Source organism: Scleropages formosus, chromosome 18 (assembly GCF_900964775.1).
Source record: "Scleropages formosus chromosome 18, fSclFor1.1, whole genome shotgun sequence".
In the NCBI taxonomy this organism is placed as follows: domain Eukaryota; kingdom Metazoa; phylum Chordata; class Actinopteri; order Osteoglossiformes; family Osteoglossidae; genus Scleropages; species Scleropages formosus.
This window is the reverse complement of record NC_041823.1, coordinates 20,350,742-20,365,512: the sequence shown is the minus strand read 5'-3', so window position 1 is coordinate 20,365,512 and position 14,771 is coordinate 20,350,742.

Below are 14,771 nucleotides of genomic sequence, written 5' to 3'. Positions count from 1 at the left end.
GACAACAATAGGGGATGGTTATGCTGGTCGGGTCAGCTTAAATATCGCCACAGGATGTCTTCAGCTGAGAAACTTGACACTAAAAGATAATGGACAGTATGGTGTATTGATGGTATCAAATGGAAACGTGATATGTGATGGAAATACTACACTCAATGTGTATGGTGAGTATGACTACTTCTGTTTAATTTACTCACAAATGTGTAATTTCTTTCTGAGAGTGGGAAGAATCACTATGAATTTGATTTTAGTCCTTAAACTTACAATTTGCAATATTCAACCTGCCACTTTAGCTGTGTATATCAATTTAATCAATTTATTAACTATGAAGCAGGCTCTTCCATGCTTCCATGATCTTGCCCTGGCAACCCAATCAGTTAGTCATTGTCAGTGGCTTATCTTTCTTCTCGTACATGAAATTTCATATTTTTGACATTGTTAATTTAGTTATTTAAAATTTCTTTGTTTCTTTCAGTTTTATATTAAGCATATCTCTCAAGACAAAAGCATAGCATACAGTACTGATGTCTCAATATGTTTCATTATTACAGTAAAGTCATGAAAAAATGGACATTGTGTGACTGATTGGTTTGCATAGTGAGGTTAAAGTGGTAAACTTGTTTCTTGGCTGCTTGTCTAACGGAAGAGAGGATATCTGGCGTCAGCATCAATGAGACTAGGGGAGAATTGATTGCGGACAACAGCAATGCGACCCTGAACTGTTCGGAAACTTCTGGGACTGGCATTGTTAGGGAATGGCTGAAGGGTGGGCAGCAGCTGTTTCCTAGCAACAGGATCACCTTCTCTGAAGACAACACATCTGTGTTCTTTCACCCTGTCCAGAGTGATGATAATGGCCTATACCAGTGCAGGCTCACTAACCCTGTGAGCACTGGCACTGCAACTTACAGACTGATCGTCAACTGTGAGTGCTTTCATGTGTTGTACTTATAACCATTTGATCACTTTTAGCACAGGGCCCTTATATAGCAGAACACGTCTGTCAAGACTGTCACAGGTAGCTGACATCTGAATTTTGTTTGGAGTAAAAACAGTGGCACAGTGGGTTGGACCTGGTCCTCCTCTCCGGTGGGTCTGGAGTTCAAGTCCTGCTTGGGGTGCCTTGCGACAGACTGGTGTCCCATCTTGGGTGTGTCTCCTCCCTCTCCAACCTTATGCTCTGTGTTGCCGGGTTAGGCTCCGGCTCCCTGTATGGAACAAGCGGTTCAGACAGTGTGTGTGTGTGTGTAGAAACAGCTATCATTATAAATAAAATGGCTAAATCTATACCTTGCTGATGTACATTAAATAACAAGTGAAAAATAAATAAACCAACAAGTCTGCCAGGATGACACTAACACTGTCTACTGTCACTCTAGATTTCCACTAATGTCAGTTTTGTCTCACAGATGGTCCGGAGCATGTGGCTATACTGGGGGACAAGACGGCGCAAGTGGGATCAGCGATGTTGCTCTACTGCTCCGCATTGTCAGTTCCTGTTGCAGCCTTCACCTGGACAGTGAATGACACAGAGACAGAGGTGAACACAGCCGGGTACCTCATCGAGAACAGCAGCTATAGTCACAGTGGAAACTACACGTGTACAGCCTGGAACGCTGTAACAAACCTCAGGGTTTCCACTGTCCATGTACTTCTTATCACAGGTAGGAAGTACAGCCGAAACCTGAAATCTGTTACCCACAATGCAATAACAAATTTTTGCTTAAATAAAGGGGTTTAGTGTACAGCTGAAACATTTTTTTTAACAATAGAGGATGTTTCCATGTCTGACATATACAAATTATTATTATTATTATTATTATTATTATTATTATTATTATTATTATTATCATTACTATTATTACAAACTGAAGTATTTCAGAAGAATAACTCAAATTCCAGGTAATAGACACCAGCAAAGCAAGCATACAGTGGAGGCTACAATGAAGGCTCTGAAGCTTCAGAGATTTGAAATTATATATTTAAGTTATGAACATTACTAGACTGTGTCCAGTCATTTTTAAATATATGCATGTTTATGTGGGGTTGGGATTGCACATCTCTTCTTACTGCAGAGGAGGTTACTGCCCCGACTTGCGCTGGTCTGACACCGGGACAAATTGCAGGGATAACTATTGGAACTGTAGTGGTGGTGCTGGTTCTGGCACTGGCTGTGTATTTTGGCCTCAGACATGGAAGGTGAGTCTGCGGATTAATACATTCACAATAAAAAATTAAAATTACAGTAAGTATGTAAAATCTACATTTTTTTTTTTTTTACTTTAGGTTATTGATTTCTGGAAATGATCTGGACCGCAGGGTTAATTTAAAGAGTAAGTATTGTTTTTTTCAAATCACAGAATTACTATAGAATATTTGTTGTAATATTTCTTATGAACAGTTCATAGTTTGACCAATCTACACTGATTTGGGGATCACAAGGACTCCTTGCATGTTTATGGTGCTTTAGAGACTCACCCCGTTACGGGAAAGAAGAAGTCTAACACAAGCGAACAATATGAAACAGCTCTGGATTGCACACCCACCCTGCAGCAGCAGCACCTCAGTGAGTTTCAAGATATCAACACACACTGTCATACACAGATGTTGTCCAAGATCATCATTCTTTGCTACATAATTCTTTTCATTCTGGCGTTTTTATCTTTTTGCCTCCCTTACTCGCTGATTTGTTTGTTCTCATCCAGATCAGCAAGGTACTGTGTATGAAAACCCCCATCCTGAAACTCCTCCTATATACTTGAACCAAGCTCCCCCCTTACCCCCAAGAGTAAGTCTGCTTTCCTAGTGTATATTGCTATTACCTGCTTTCCTTGGTACTCTCTGCAGAGGATGTGATACCAGCAAGGCAGAGGGGTTTCCAACACCCCATGTTGAATGAAGCTGATGACTGCCTGCCATGGCAGACTAGATGTGCCTATGTGAATGTTAATTATCTATTTGTCTATTTATCTGATGCCTTTGTTCAGCGCTCTGTGTTATTGTGTGAGAAGAGCGCTCCATAAAAATTGTTTGAATTGAATTGGTTTTTTCATGGGGGCACGTGGTGGCGCAGCAGGCTTGGTTGGGTCCTGCTCTCCAGTGGGTCTGGGGCTCGAGTCCTGCTTGGGGTTCCCTGCAATAGACTGGCGTCCCGTCCTGCTTGTGTCCATTCCCCCTCCAGCCTCGTGTTGATGGGTTAGGGTCTGGTTTGCTGCAACCCCGTTTGGGACAAGCAGTTTCGGACTCTGTGTGTGTATGGTTTCGTTCAGCAGCAGTGCCATATTCTAACACCGTGCACATTCAGCAAAATAATTCAACTCATTTTTTTCTAGATTGTGTTTATATGCAAGTAGGTACCACAAAGTTCTTAGCTGTTATTCCTATAACTTTCAAGACACCCATAAAAAGCTATCTTACAAAAGTTGTTATATATCGTTGTATTTGTTTCAATTTTTTACCCAGGATTTTCAAAAGGAAGAGCCTTCGTTGTATAACACCTCGATTAAGGTATTCTTTATTGCTTAGTCAAGTTGGATTTATAATGACCATTTTAACACAATTTACAAAATGTATTCGGTATCTCAAAGGTACAATGCATGCTGTATTTAGTAAATTGCAATTTACTTTTGTTTTAAATGTACAGAAATGAATCTCCAGAGGAAGAACACCTGGATTTCAGTCACACTCAGACTGCAAAATATGTTTCATATAATTCTTGTTCTGTGTAAAGCAAAATTCTGTTTCTGTCTTGTTTATGACTTAGAACAGTCCTGTACTATTCCAAACTGAGTATTTTTTAAACCTAATTTATAACACTTTACTTGGGATGGTATGCATGGTATACATGGTATAAAAGTGGGATGTGTATATATATATATATATATATATATTGAATATACTGTATGTACACATATTGAACTCTGAACCACCCCATATACATATGTATGTATATAATATAAATATAATAATTTATAGAACAATGTGTTACATGTTTTTATATACTAACAAATTTTATCAGATTAATAATATTTAATAACAAGCCTTAACTATGTAGCTGTGTAGAAATGATGACTAGAATTTATGCTTCCTGTGCTGACTCTCAACCCCAGTTTCCCAAGAGATCAAGCAGGATTTTAAAGGCACAATGAATTGAAACAGGTGGTTCCTGCTGCAGGTCTCCTTGTGCACTCATACTTGTCCAGCATCTGAAGGGCCTCACTCACAGGCTCTTGCTGCGTCTTTCACAACTGTACTGTTATTTTGTTTTACAAGATTAACCTATGAGAGATACAATGTGATTAATGTCAGAGTTAGACGTTGTTTTCCAGTGTTCCATATTCATATTGTCTCATCTCTGTGTCTATTTCCTTTCATCATTAACAGTAACCTCAGAACGTCTCCTTTCTTTCTGAATTCTCAAAGCAGCAAAAATTAAAAATCTATATATAATGGAGCAATAAAATAATCCCTCACCCACTCTTCCATAGCTGGTCAAAACTGATGGGATAACATTATATTCAGTAAAAGAGGGGACCTCTTGAACATTTTCCAGAACAATAATTATAAGTGGAATTATGCTTTGGTCCAATGCAATGAATATGTTCTTTCCACATTCAACACATTTACAAAGCATTAAAACCTTTTTATTATAATCAATAGGGAACTGCTATGTTTTCTACAACTTCTTAAGGTGTCCATAGCAACTAGGTTTCAGTTTCACTTTGTGGGACGCATTTAGTGGACTCCTGACACTTCCTTCAGGAGAATTTTATTCCCAGGAACAGTACACCCTCTGAAAGATTTCATTGTGTCTGGGATGTTATAAAAGGTCAAAAAAGCAGCAATAAAAGTTCATTAAAACATACTTAAGATTGAAAAGTTCCATTTAAAGCAAGCACTCAGTTAACACAAATTCGTAAACTGGATATGATGACAATTTTGCTTGTTACGGAATAAAAAAGAATGTGTTTAATGGGTAAAATATTGTTTACATTAATAAAAAAACTATTGAAGAACTCCTTACCATATGCTTCAGTGAAAAGAATTCTCATTGGTTTACTGTAATGGATGTTCTTCCTTATCAAATCCACAGGTGGGCATATTAGATTGTGATATCTCTTTGTAGTTCTCTGTAATGTTGAAAAAAATGTTAAATTCAGCATTTGTTATGGTATGGTATGTCCTTTACTAGAATAAAGTTAAAAACATACTACATGCTTGGGTTGACTAAATAACATGTGTATCAAGAAGTATGGAATGTGTAGTTTCAGCAGGGGAGATGTGAATTTTAATTTAGGATTAGCAAACTGGCTGCATTTTAATGGGTGAAATTAGATTAGTGAACACTGAACACAAGGAAGTTCTGGGAGGGGAAAATGGGCAGGATGCATGTCCTTCACATACGCTGGACACCTGTTATAACTGGAGGGAAGGACTGAAATAAGGCAGGGCCAGAGCAGGGTTATCGAATCTGTGTTTCTTCTGGAGGATTTAGTGCAGGTCAAAGGGAAAGGAGAAGCTGCAACAGACAGGGAAGGAATAAAGTTTTGTTATTTCTGAAATCTCATCAAAGAAACAACTAATCATTTAACATGCTAATTTAAGTTTTACAACGTGTTCCTTGTAGCCTACAAAAGAAACAAAGTCATTGTCCTTAGTCTTTGCACACTGACAATGTGTGGGTGTGCAGAACACTAGTTATGGTCACATGAAGAACATCTCACTTCTGGGCTGTTGCATGAATTGCCTCTTGTCTACAGGTATATTGTGCCCTGTTGCTAAACAAATTTTGTGCTTGACATCTCCATAAACTCAGCTTTTGAGTGAACTTCTCTAAGGCATTCATTTGACTTTTGTATGTGTTGAAGGTAAGTAAAGCAGAATTGATCTGAGAAGCTCCATTAGGCTCCATTCTTGAATCTCTTGTTTACAGATCACCACGAAGGCTCTGAACCCCTTGTTACCATTGCATCCTAGTGACTGTGTGAAGATGCATGCTTCTAGTGCCCATGACTCCTTAGTTACAGTACACAAACATATTTAACTAGTTGCTCAACTTCCTGATAATCTGTTTAAATTTTGTCTTAGCTCTGCTTTTCTCAGACCACATTCTGGTCTTGTGTTCTTTCAGTAATAGCTGGACTTGATCACGATAAGCGCAAGCATTCCAGCATTGCCTTGAATGGAGAATCGAGAAAGTGTCACAGCATGTGTCAGGTAAACTCAATAAACCCAACTGTCCTTAGTGAAATAAAGAATTAAATCTATTTAAGTAAGGGATTGGAAGCTAAGTAGGCAACTGAAATAACAACAATACTCAGAAACATGAATATACACCAAATGGAGAACTGAGTGATTTCTTCATCAACAGATATTTTTACTGTGAGTGTATAATTTCACATAATTTTTCAACATTTTACAGAAATGGTTGAATATTCATGTTCTGTGAAATTTCCTTTTTTATTAAGACAAATTTTTCTTCAGTTCACAGCAACTTTCAAAGCCTGTTTTGTAGTCATGTTTGAAGTATTCACAAATATGTTAAAAGGAAAAGAGATTGTGACTCTACTTACCAGTCCGAATTACACTTGGAAAGTATCTGCCCCGCTTTCCTATTTGGTTCCTCTTTTATGGACAAATATATTTGTAGGTTGTCTTATTTTCAGACAGGAAAGTGCTGAACATCATATATCATATATTAAGATTTGTTTCAAGATCAGGCAGGTTCCTTTCATGGAGTTTGGTCTGCTCTCCCTTCCCCTTCCACTGGTGCTGATCTGTTTGACCCTTTGGACAGGTAAGAATCACCTGTGTGACCTTCTTAACTACATTCACATAGTGTTTCTCTACAAGGAATACACACACACACACACACACACACACACACACACACACACACACACACACACACACACACACACACACACACACACACACACACACACACACACACACACACACACACATTTTCAGAACCGCTTGTCCCTTACGGGGTCACGGGGAACCGGAGCCTACCCGGCAACACAGGGCGTAAGGCCAGAGGGGGAAGGGGACACACCCAGGACGGGACGCCAGTCCGTCGCAAGGCACCCCAAGCGGGACTTGAACCCCAGACCCACCGGAGAGCAGGACTGCGGTCCAACCCACTGCGCCACCGCACCCCTACAAGGAATACTGCTTCAAAAATTCATTGTATTTGTAAATAATGTAGCACAAATGATGAGGCAGCATAACCAATAAGGATGGATTTGAAATATACAAACACAACAAAGGTTTCTGATTCAAGCCCCTCTACAGCCAACCTAGGCCTGAGTAAGTTACTCTCAATTGTAAATCAGCTGTCTAAATCCATAAAATATTGTCGTGAATAAAATTGTCAGTTAAATGAATTAATAAAAGAGCTTACATTTATTGCTATTAGCAAAATATTTCTTAAAAATTATTTAATTATTAACATTTAATATAGACATTGAATGATAAGTCACTGACTGTGGGGCTAAATTTTGTCTTTGCTCTGTATGAAGTTTGTATCCTCATGTATATGTACACTGCCACTTTTCTTCAAAGCAACCCACAATGTTAAGGTTACAGTTACAAGCTCACAATTATTTATCCATTCATGCAGCAGTGTAATTTTACTGAAGCAATTTAGGTTAAGTACCTTGCTCAAGGGTAGCTGGAGGTGGGGATTAAACCTGCAACCTTTAGATCCAAAGATAAAAATTCTAACCAGTATACTACCACCTATCTCATTCAGACTGAGGAAGTGCAAAAGAGCATATAAAATAAAGCAAGTGTTTTTTGGTCTAAGTTTCTTGATATATTGTGTAGTTGAAGGAAAATCAGAACACAGGAAATTATCTTCTAGCTCATCTTAATACTCAGGCTATGTTGCACACAGGTACAAAAAAACTGGGGAAATGATCCTAGAAAGCATGAACAGTAACAATGAGTGATTTAAAAAAGTAGCTGTCTGTATTACAGTGTTTTGGTACTTTCAAGAGAAAACAAGTCTCTCTGTCACAAGTGCAGTCTTCAGGCTACCTGCAAGTTCGGGGGGGCAGTGTATACATCATCCCAGGGTGGCAACACATGCACACTATAGGTAATTTACAGTGTCAAGGCACCTGAACTGGATGTCTTTGGACTGTGGGAGGAAACCCATGACAACACAGAGAGGACACATAAACTCTACATACACTGAGCTGAATTCAAACCAACACCCAAATAGCCCAGGTGCTTTGAGATGGCAGTGCTACCCCCATGCCACCTTTCTATGAACACAGCTCCATAAAAAGTTCTTAAAAAGTTAGAATGTGATCTTTAAAAACAGGTAGGACACTTTGACTGCTTATGCATGCTTTTGAGTGATGGCCACACTCAGTTATGATGGATACTGTATCCAGTATCCTCAGAAGATTCAAAATAGTACAGCATTTAAAAATGAGAAAAAGTGCAGTTTAAAATTCAACCTGTCAAGAAATATGTTAAAAAAAGCAGATTTCTTCAGAACGCAACATCTAGATTAAATGAAAAGTTAACAGATTTTATAGATTTTTTCCTGTGTTGTTAGTATGGGATATCTCCAGCGGAGAGAAGCTCTTTGGCTGTTACTTCAACCACCTTTCAGAGACCCTGCACTAAAAAAAGTGGTTACTGTCAATAAATGACCGAAAATGTAACAAAGACAAGTTATAATTTTGTTACAGAAAATATAAAAATATGAACGATATATAAGCTGTGCCAATTCAATCCCATCACAACAGGAATTTGCCCAAGAGAAGTGATTACAAAAACAAATTAATCCCTTTATTTGAGAGCTTCAGTCACTTACTTTGAGATGTGGTTGGTGAAGGTCAAGACACATTGAAATTATAATCATGATGGATATAGCAACATGATGACTAGGACTGGCAGCAGAAATGGACATGGACTGGGGACAAGGAGAACTTGGACTTGGAATTGGTACTGGACTCTGATTCAGAAGCTCAGGCATAGGCAGTACTCTCTGTAGACTGTGGTAATCTGTTGAGACTCTACAGTGCTCATTGCAAGGGAGCTTCTATTTAAAGCCAATCTTGAGTGCATGACTGGAGGAGGTGTGCTAAGGTGTTCAGGTAAAGAGGTGTATTACCAATGTTCAAAGCAATTTCAAACACATTTAATGCTATTCATAAAAGATAGTATTATAATTATTATAAATGATATAATTGATGTCATTATATCAAAAGTATGCAAGAACTGTAAAAATAGTGTAAAATGTATATATCCACTTCAGTTCTCTTCTTTTCTTTCAGCTGCTCACAGCCAGAAGATCATTGCCGATCCAGTGGTCACTGCTTACCTGGGTGGTGATGTGACACTACACTGTAGACTGCAGAGTGACTCTACAGTCAGTATTGCACAGGTTCAGTGGACATGGGAATCAACAGAGAAAAAAAAGGAAGACATTGTCATATATAACCCATCTTATACCACACAGTACTTTAATTCAACTTTCTCAGGAAGAGTCGTCTATACCATTCAGTCCCTGGGTCATGTGTCCATCACCATAACAGGAGTGAAGTTGACGGACAAGGGGAACTTCACCTGTCAGTACACCATCTTCCCTAGTGGAATCATGGAAACCACCACCACACTCATTGTAAAGGGTAAGGGGAGGAGGAGTCGCACTCTAACATTCGTTGGCCTGTTTGTTGTTTGATGTGTAAAGTTGCAGTTGTACTCAGTTCAATGACACAACAGAAATATGTTGAGCAGCTGAGCATTTAGTGACTGTTGTGCTTTTCCGCTGCAGCTAAAGAAGTCCAAGGTCAGTCTTCAAGTGCAAGAGTCACTGGAAATTTAGTCTGTGTTTTGCTGCTCATCAGCTGTCTTCCTATAGCAGTCTGGCTGGCTTACTAGCCACTACCATACTCATTGTAAAGTGTAAGAGAAATTCACTTTTACTATTGATCCACCATTATTATTCTTGGGCTTTCATCTGTTAAATAATTTGAATTATCCCTCAGAGGTTAATCCCTCCTCTATTAATGCTATTGTTTCACAGTACACGCTTATATTTCCACTATTTATTCTCATCAAATGTTCAAATCAAGAGAACATGTTATTAATACAAACTACCTACACAGCAGAGCAATGTAACATACAAACTACAAGCAATTTAGAGACTCATGATCTCCTGAAATACATCTTTCCATTGTGGGAGGAGAAATCCAGGACACCATGAAGAAGTCCATGCTGACACAAGCGAAGCATGAAAACTCCATGAAGACAGAGCTTGGGTCAAATCCACATCTAATTGCACAGCCCAGGCATTAAAACATCAGCTCTCCTCATGGATCTCCTCACTGAAACACCAGCCCTCATTATGGTCATCCTGCTGAAGATCAGTCCTCCTTGCAGCTTCAAATAACTTTGAGAGGAGGCAACTGCCCTCAGTTACAGACATTCTCCTGTTTGTTTGGCTACTTTATTACTCACTACTGACTACTTTGTTAGTTTAGAGGCTGTTGTCTCCACGTGAACATTCTGAATGACCTGTTTATGCAATGTCATTCCTCCAAATTTGCTTTCAAGGCTTAATTTTGAAGATTACTAAATATTGTGGCATTTTACAAAAAAATGTGTTGAAGCATTTGTTTTTCATTTTTAAAGTGTTTCTTTAATAATAAAATTGTCATGCTGTCCGCCGGAAGCGGAAGCGCCGGACCCAATTGCGGAGCACAGGAAGGCTTCTCAGAGGGAAATCCATCCATCCATCCATCTTCCTCCGCTTATCTGGGATGGGGTCGCGGGGGCAGTAGTCCAAGCAGAGTCCTCCAGACTTCCCTCTCCCCGCACACCTCCTCCAGTTCCTCTGGGGAAACCCCAAGGCGTTCCCAAGCCAGCCGGGAGACGTAGTCTCTCCAACGTGTCCTGGGTCTGCCCCGAGGCCTCCTCCCAGTGGGACATGCCCAGAACACCTCACCAGGGAGGCGTCCAGGAGGCATCCGGAAACAGATGCCCGAGCCACCTCAACTGGCTCCTCTCGATGCGGAGGAGCAGCGGCTCTACTCCGAGCTCCTCCCGGGTGACTGAGCTCCTCACCCTATCCCTAAGGGTGCGCCCAGCCACTCCGCAGAGGAAACTCATTTCTGCCGCTTGTATCCGCGATCTCATTCTTTCGGTCATGATCCAAAGTTCATGACCATAGGTGAGGGTAGGAACGTAGATCGACCGGTAAATTGAGAGCTTCGCCTTACGACTCAGCTCCTTCTTCACCACAACAGACCGATACAATGACCGCATTACTGCGGACGCTGCACCGATCCGTCTGTCAACTTGCCACTCCATTTTTCCATCACTCGTGAACAAGACCCCAAGATACTTAAACTCCTCCACTTGAGGGAGCAACTCCCCCCTAACCTGGAGGGGGCAACCCACCTTTTTCCGACTGAGAATCATGGCCTCGGATTTGGAGGTGTTGATTCTCATCCCCGCCGCTTCGCACTCGGCTGCAAACCTCTCCAGTGCACGCTGCAAGTCTTGATTCGATGAAGCCAACAGGACCACATTGTCCTCGAAAAGCAGAGGCGAGATCCTGCAGATACCAGAACAGACACCCTCCGTTCCCTGACTGCGCCTAGAAATTCTGTCCATGAAGATAATGAACAGAATCGGTGACAAAGGGCAGCCCTGGCGGAGTCCAACATGCACCGGGAACAGGTCTGACTTACTGCCGGCAATGCGAACCAAGCTCCTGCTCCGGTCATACAGGGAACGAACAGCCCGTAGCAGCGAGCCCTGAACCCCATAATCCCGAAGTACCTCCCACAGGATGCCACGAGGGACACGGTCGAATGCCTTCTCCAGATCCACAAAACACATATGGACTGGATGGGCAAACTCCCATGAACCCTCCAACACCCTAGTGAGGGTATAGAGCTGGTCCAGTATTCCACGGCGAGGGCGAAAACCGCATTGCTCCTCCTGAATCCGAGGTTCGACTATCGGTCAGATTCTCCTCTCCAGTACTCCGGCATAGACTTTCCCAGGGAGGCTAAGGAGTGTGATCCCGCTATAGTTGGAACACAATCTCCGGTCCCCCTTCTTAAAAAGAAGGACCACCACCCCGGTCTGCCAGTCCAGAGGCACCGTTCCCGAGCTCCACACAATGCTGCAGAGGTGTGTCAGCCAAGACAGCCTCAAGACATCCAGAGACTTGAGGAACTCGGGGCGGATCTCATCCACCCCTGGAGCCTTGCCACCGAAGAGTTTTTTGACTACCTCAGGAACTTCAGCCAGGGTAATGGACGAGTCCCCCTCTGAGTCCTCAGCCTATATCTAGACGGTATCTCTCAACCTCCTGCACTAGCTCAGGCTCCTTCCCCCGCCAGTGAGGTGACATTCCAACTTCCAAAAGCCAGAGTTGGGCCCAAGGTTTGGGTCGGCCGGGTACTCGGCCCCGACCACCGCCCAAATCACAACGCACCGGCCCCTTACGGCCTCTCCGGCAGGTGGTGAACCCACCAAAGAGCGGCTCCACATCTTGGCTTCGGGCTGAGATCGGCCAGGCCCCGTTGGCATAGACCTGGCCACCAGGCGCTCGCATGCGAGCCCCCCCCAAGGCCTGGCTCCAAGGTGGGGCCCCGGTGACCCCATACCGGGCGGGGTAAACAAGAACCTTGATTTAATGGTCATCATAAGGGGGATTTGAACCGTGCTTTGTCTCGTCTGTCACCCAGGACCTGTTTGCCATGGGAGACCCTACCAGGGGCATATAGCCCCAGGCAACATAGCTCCTGAGATCATTCAGGCACTCAAACCCCTCCACCACGTTAAGGTGGCGGTTCGAGGAGGGGAAGCAGAAGCGCCGGGCCCAATTGCGGAGCACAGGAAGGCTTCTCAGAGAAATCCAAAAGACATTGTCGAGTAAACAGGCAGTGGTCACCGAGGCGCAAACGTAGTCAAGGGAGAATCTGAAAATCGTCGAGGATACAGGCAAGGAGTCGATGCAAACCAGGAAGACGTAGATATCTAGGAAAGGGGACTGGGCACTAAGGTGGGGACGGGGGCGGGGACGGGGAATTGAGGAAGACGGGAGCTAAGGTAAGTCACGCAAGCGAGAGAGCTAAGGCTGAACTAGGTTCCGCATTTGCCTGGGCTCAGAGTTCCCCCTTTATACAATTGTGAGCCGCCGCAGGTGTTCCTTATTGTGATGAAGCGGAAGGCGTGACAAAAATCACAAAGAAAAGCATGATCTTCATTAAAACAGCAGGGAGAATTGCAGATCTCAGAGAATACATTTTAATTTGTGCTTCATTTACACTTGTAACACTGAGGAAATGCAACCAAAACAAATCAGTAAAGCAAAAACCCACACACACGCTGTCTGAACCGCTTGTCCCATACAGGGTCGGGGGGCCGGAGCTTAACCCGGCAACACGGTCAAAGGCTGGAGGGGGATGGGACACACCCAGGACGGGACACGAGTCCATCGCAAGGCACCGCAAGCGGGACTCAAACCCCAGACCCACCAGAAAGCAGCCTTGGTCTAACCCACCATGCCACCACACCCCCCTCTAAAGCAAAAACCTCCAGATATTATCCATTCAGCTAACACTTTTCACTGAAGGCAACTTGCAGTGTTAAGCTACTTATTGTAGTGGGAGGTTCTTCTTTTATATTGCCTCGTTCTGGTATAACAGGAAACCAACATGGTGGCACCCGCATAATAAAGCAGTATTAAAGAAATGTCTGTGTCGGAGCTTAAATGTGAAGCATCTTATAACCCCAAGAACACTACATGGTGGCAGCGGTGATGGAAAGGACCAGCGAACATACAGTCCTAGCGGAGGTACCAGCTAGTTGTAGGCTGTGAGTACGGCATTTTTTCCCGTATTGAAATTCACCGCGTGGCAGCAGCAAGTGCACCGCCGCCGTGGGCGCATTCAAGCCGAAATCGCTTCATATTACTGTCACCACTCAGCAATAATCGCCCGTACAAATGGCGTCGAGATATCCAGTTATGCAGTGGGATACTGCTGATCTCGCAGAAGCGTTTCAACTGTTCAGGCAGAAGATGCTGCTGGGGTGCGAGGATAATGGCGTCGCGAACGGTCCCGATGTTGCGAGGAAGATTAAAATAGGGGTCGGCGATGAAGGACTACGGAGACTGAATGCGTCCGGCTTGACTGATGAGAAGCAGGAACGTCCCGAAAAATTATGGGAGTTATTTGAAAAGCAATTAAAGGTGCTGTGAACTTCAGGATTCACAGATTAAGCTTAATGCAGTATCAACAGCAGGAAAATGAAACCCTTGATGAGTTCGTCACTAGAGCCCGAGCACAAGCACAGTTATGTGAACTCTCCGAGGACGAAATGCAGGAGAGAATCGTGGAGCTTGTCATAATGAGCACGCCCATGGATAACTTCCGCAGAGAGCTGTTGGGAAAAGAAAAAGGCTTCAAGCTTCAGGACATGCTCATGGAAGGCATGAAAACATGAAGCTGCGCTCATCGGCACCCACCAGTTACAGACTCTACAGGAAAAGAAAATGGATCACATCGGAATGAAAAAGTCATGTGGCCGTTGTGGGCTACACCACAAACCCCGCGCATGTCCGGCATATAAGGATGTGTGCAAGGGCTGTGGGAAGAAGGGGCATTGGAAGAAGATGTGTCGATCTGAAAAAGGTAGAGAATGTAATGAGAGACGAAACAGGCCTGAGAAGAGAGACGGCAGGAGGAAAAAGGGTGCAAAGAAGGTTGATGCTGTGAGGGCAAGCAATG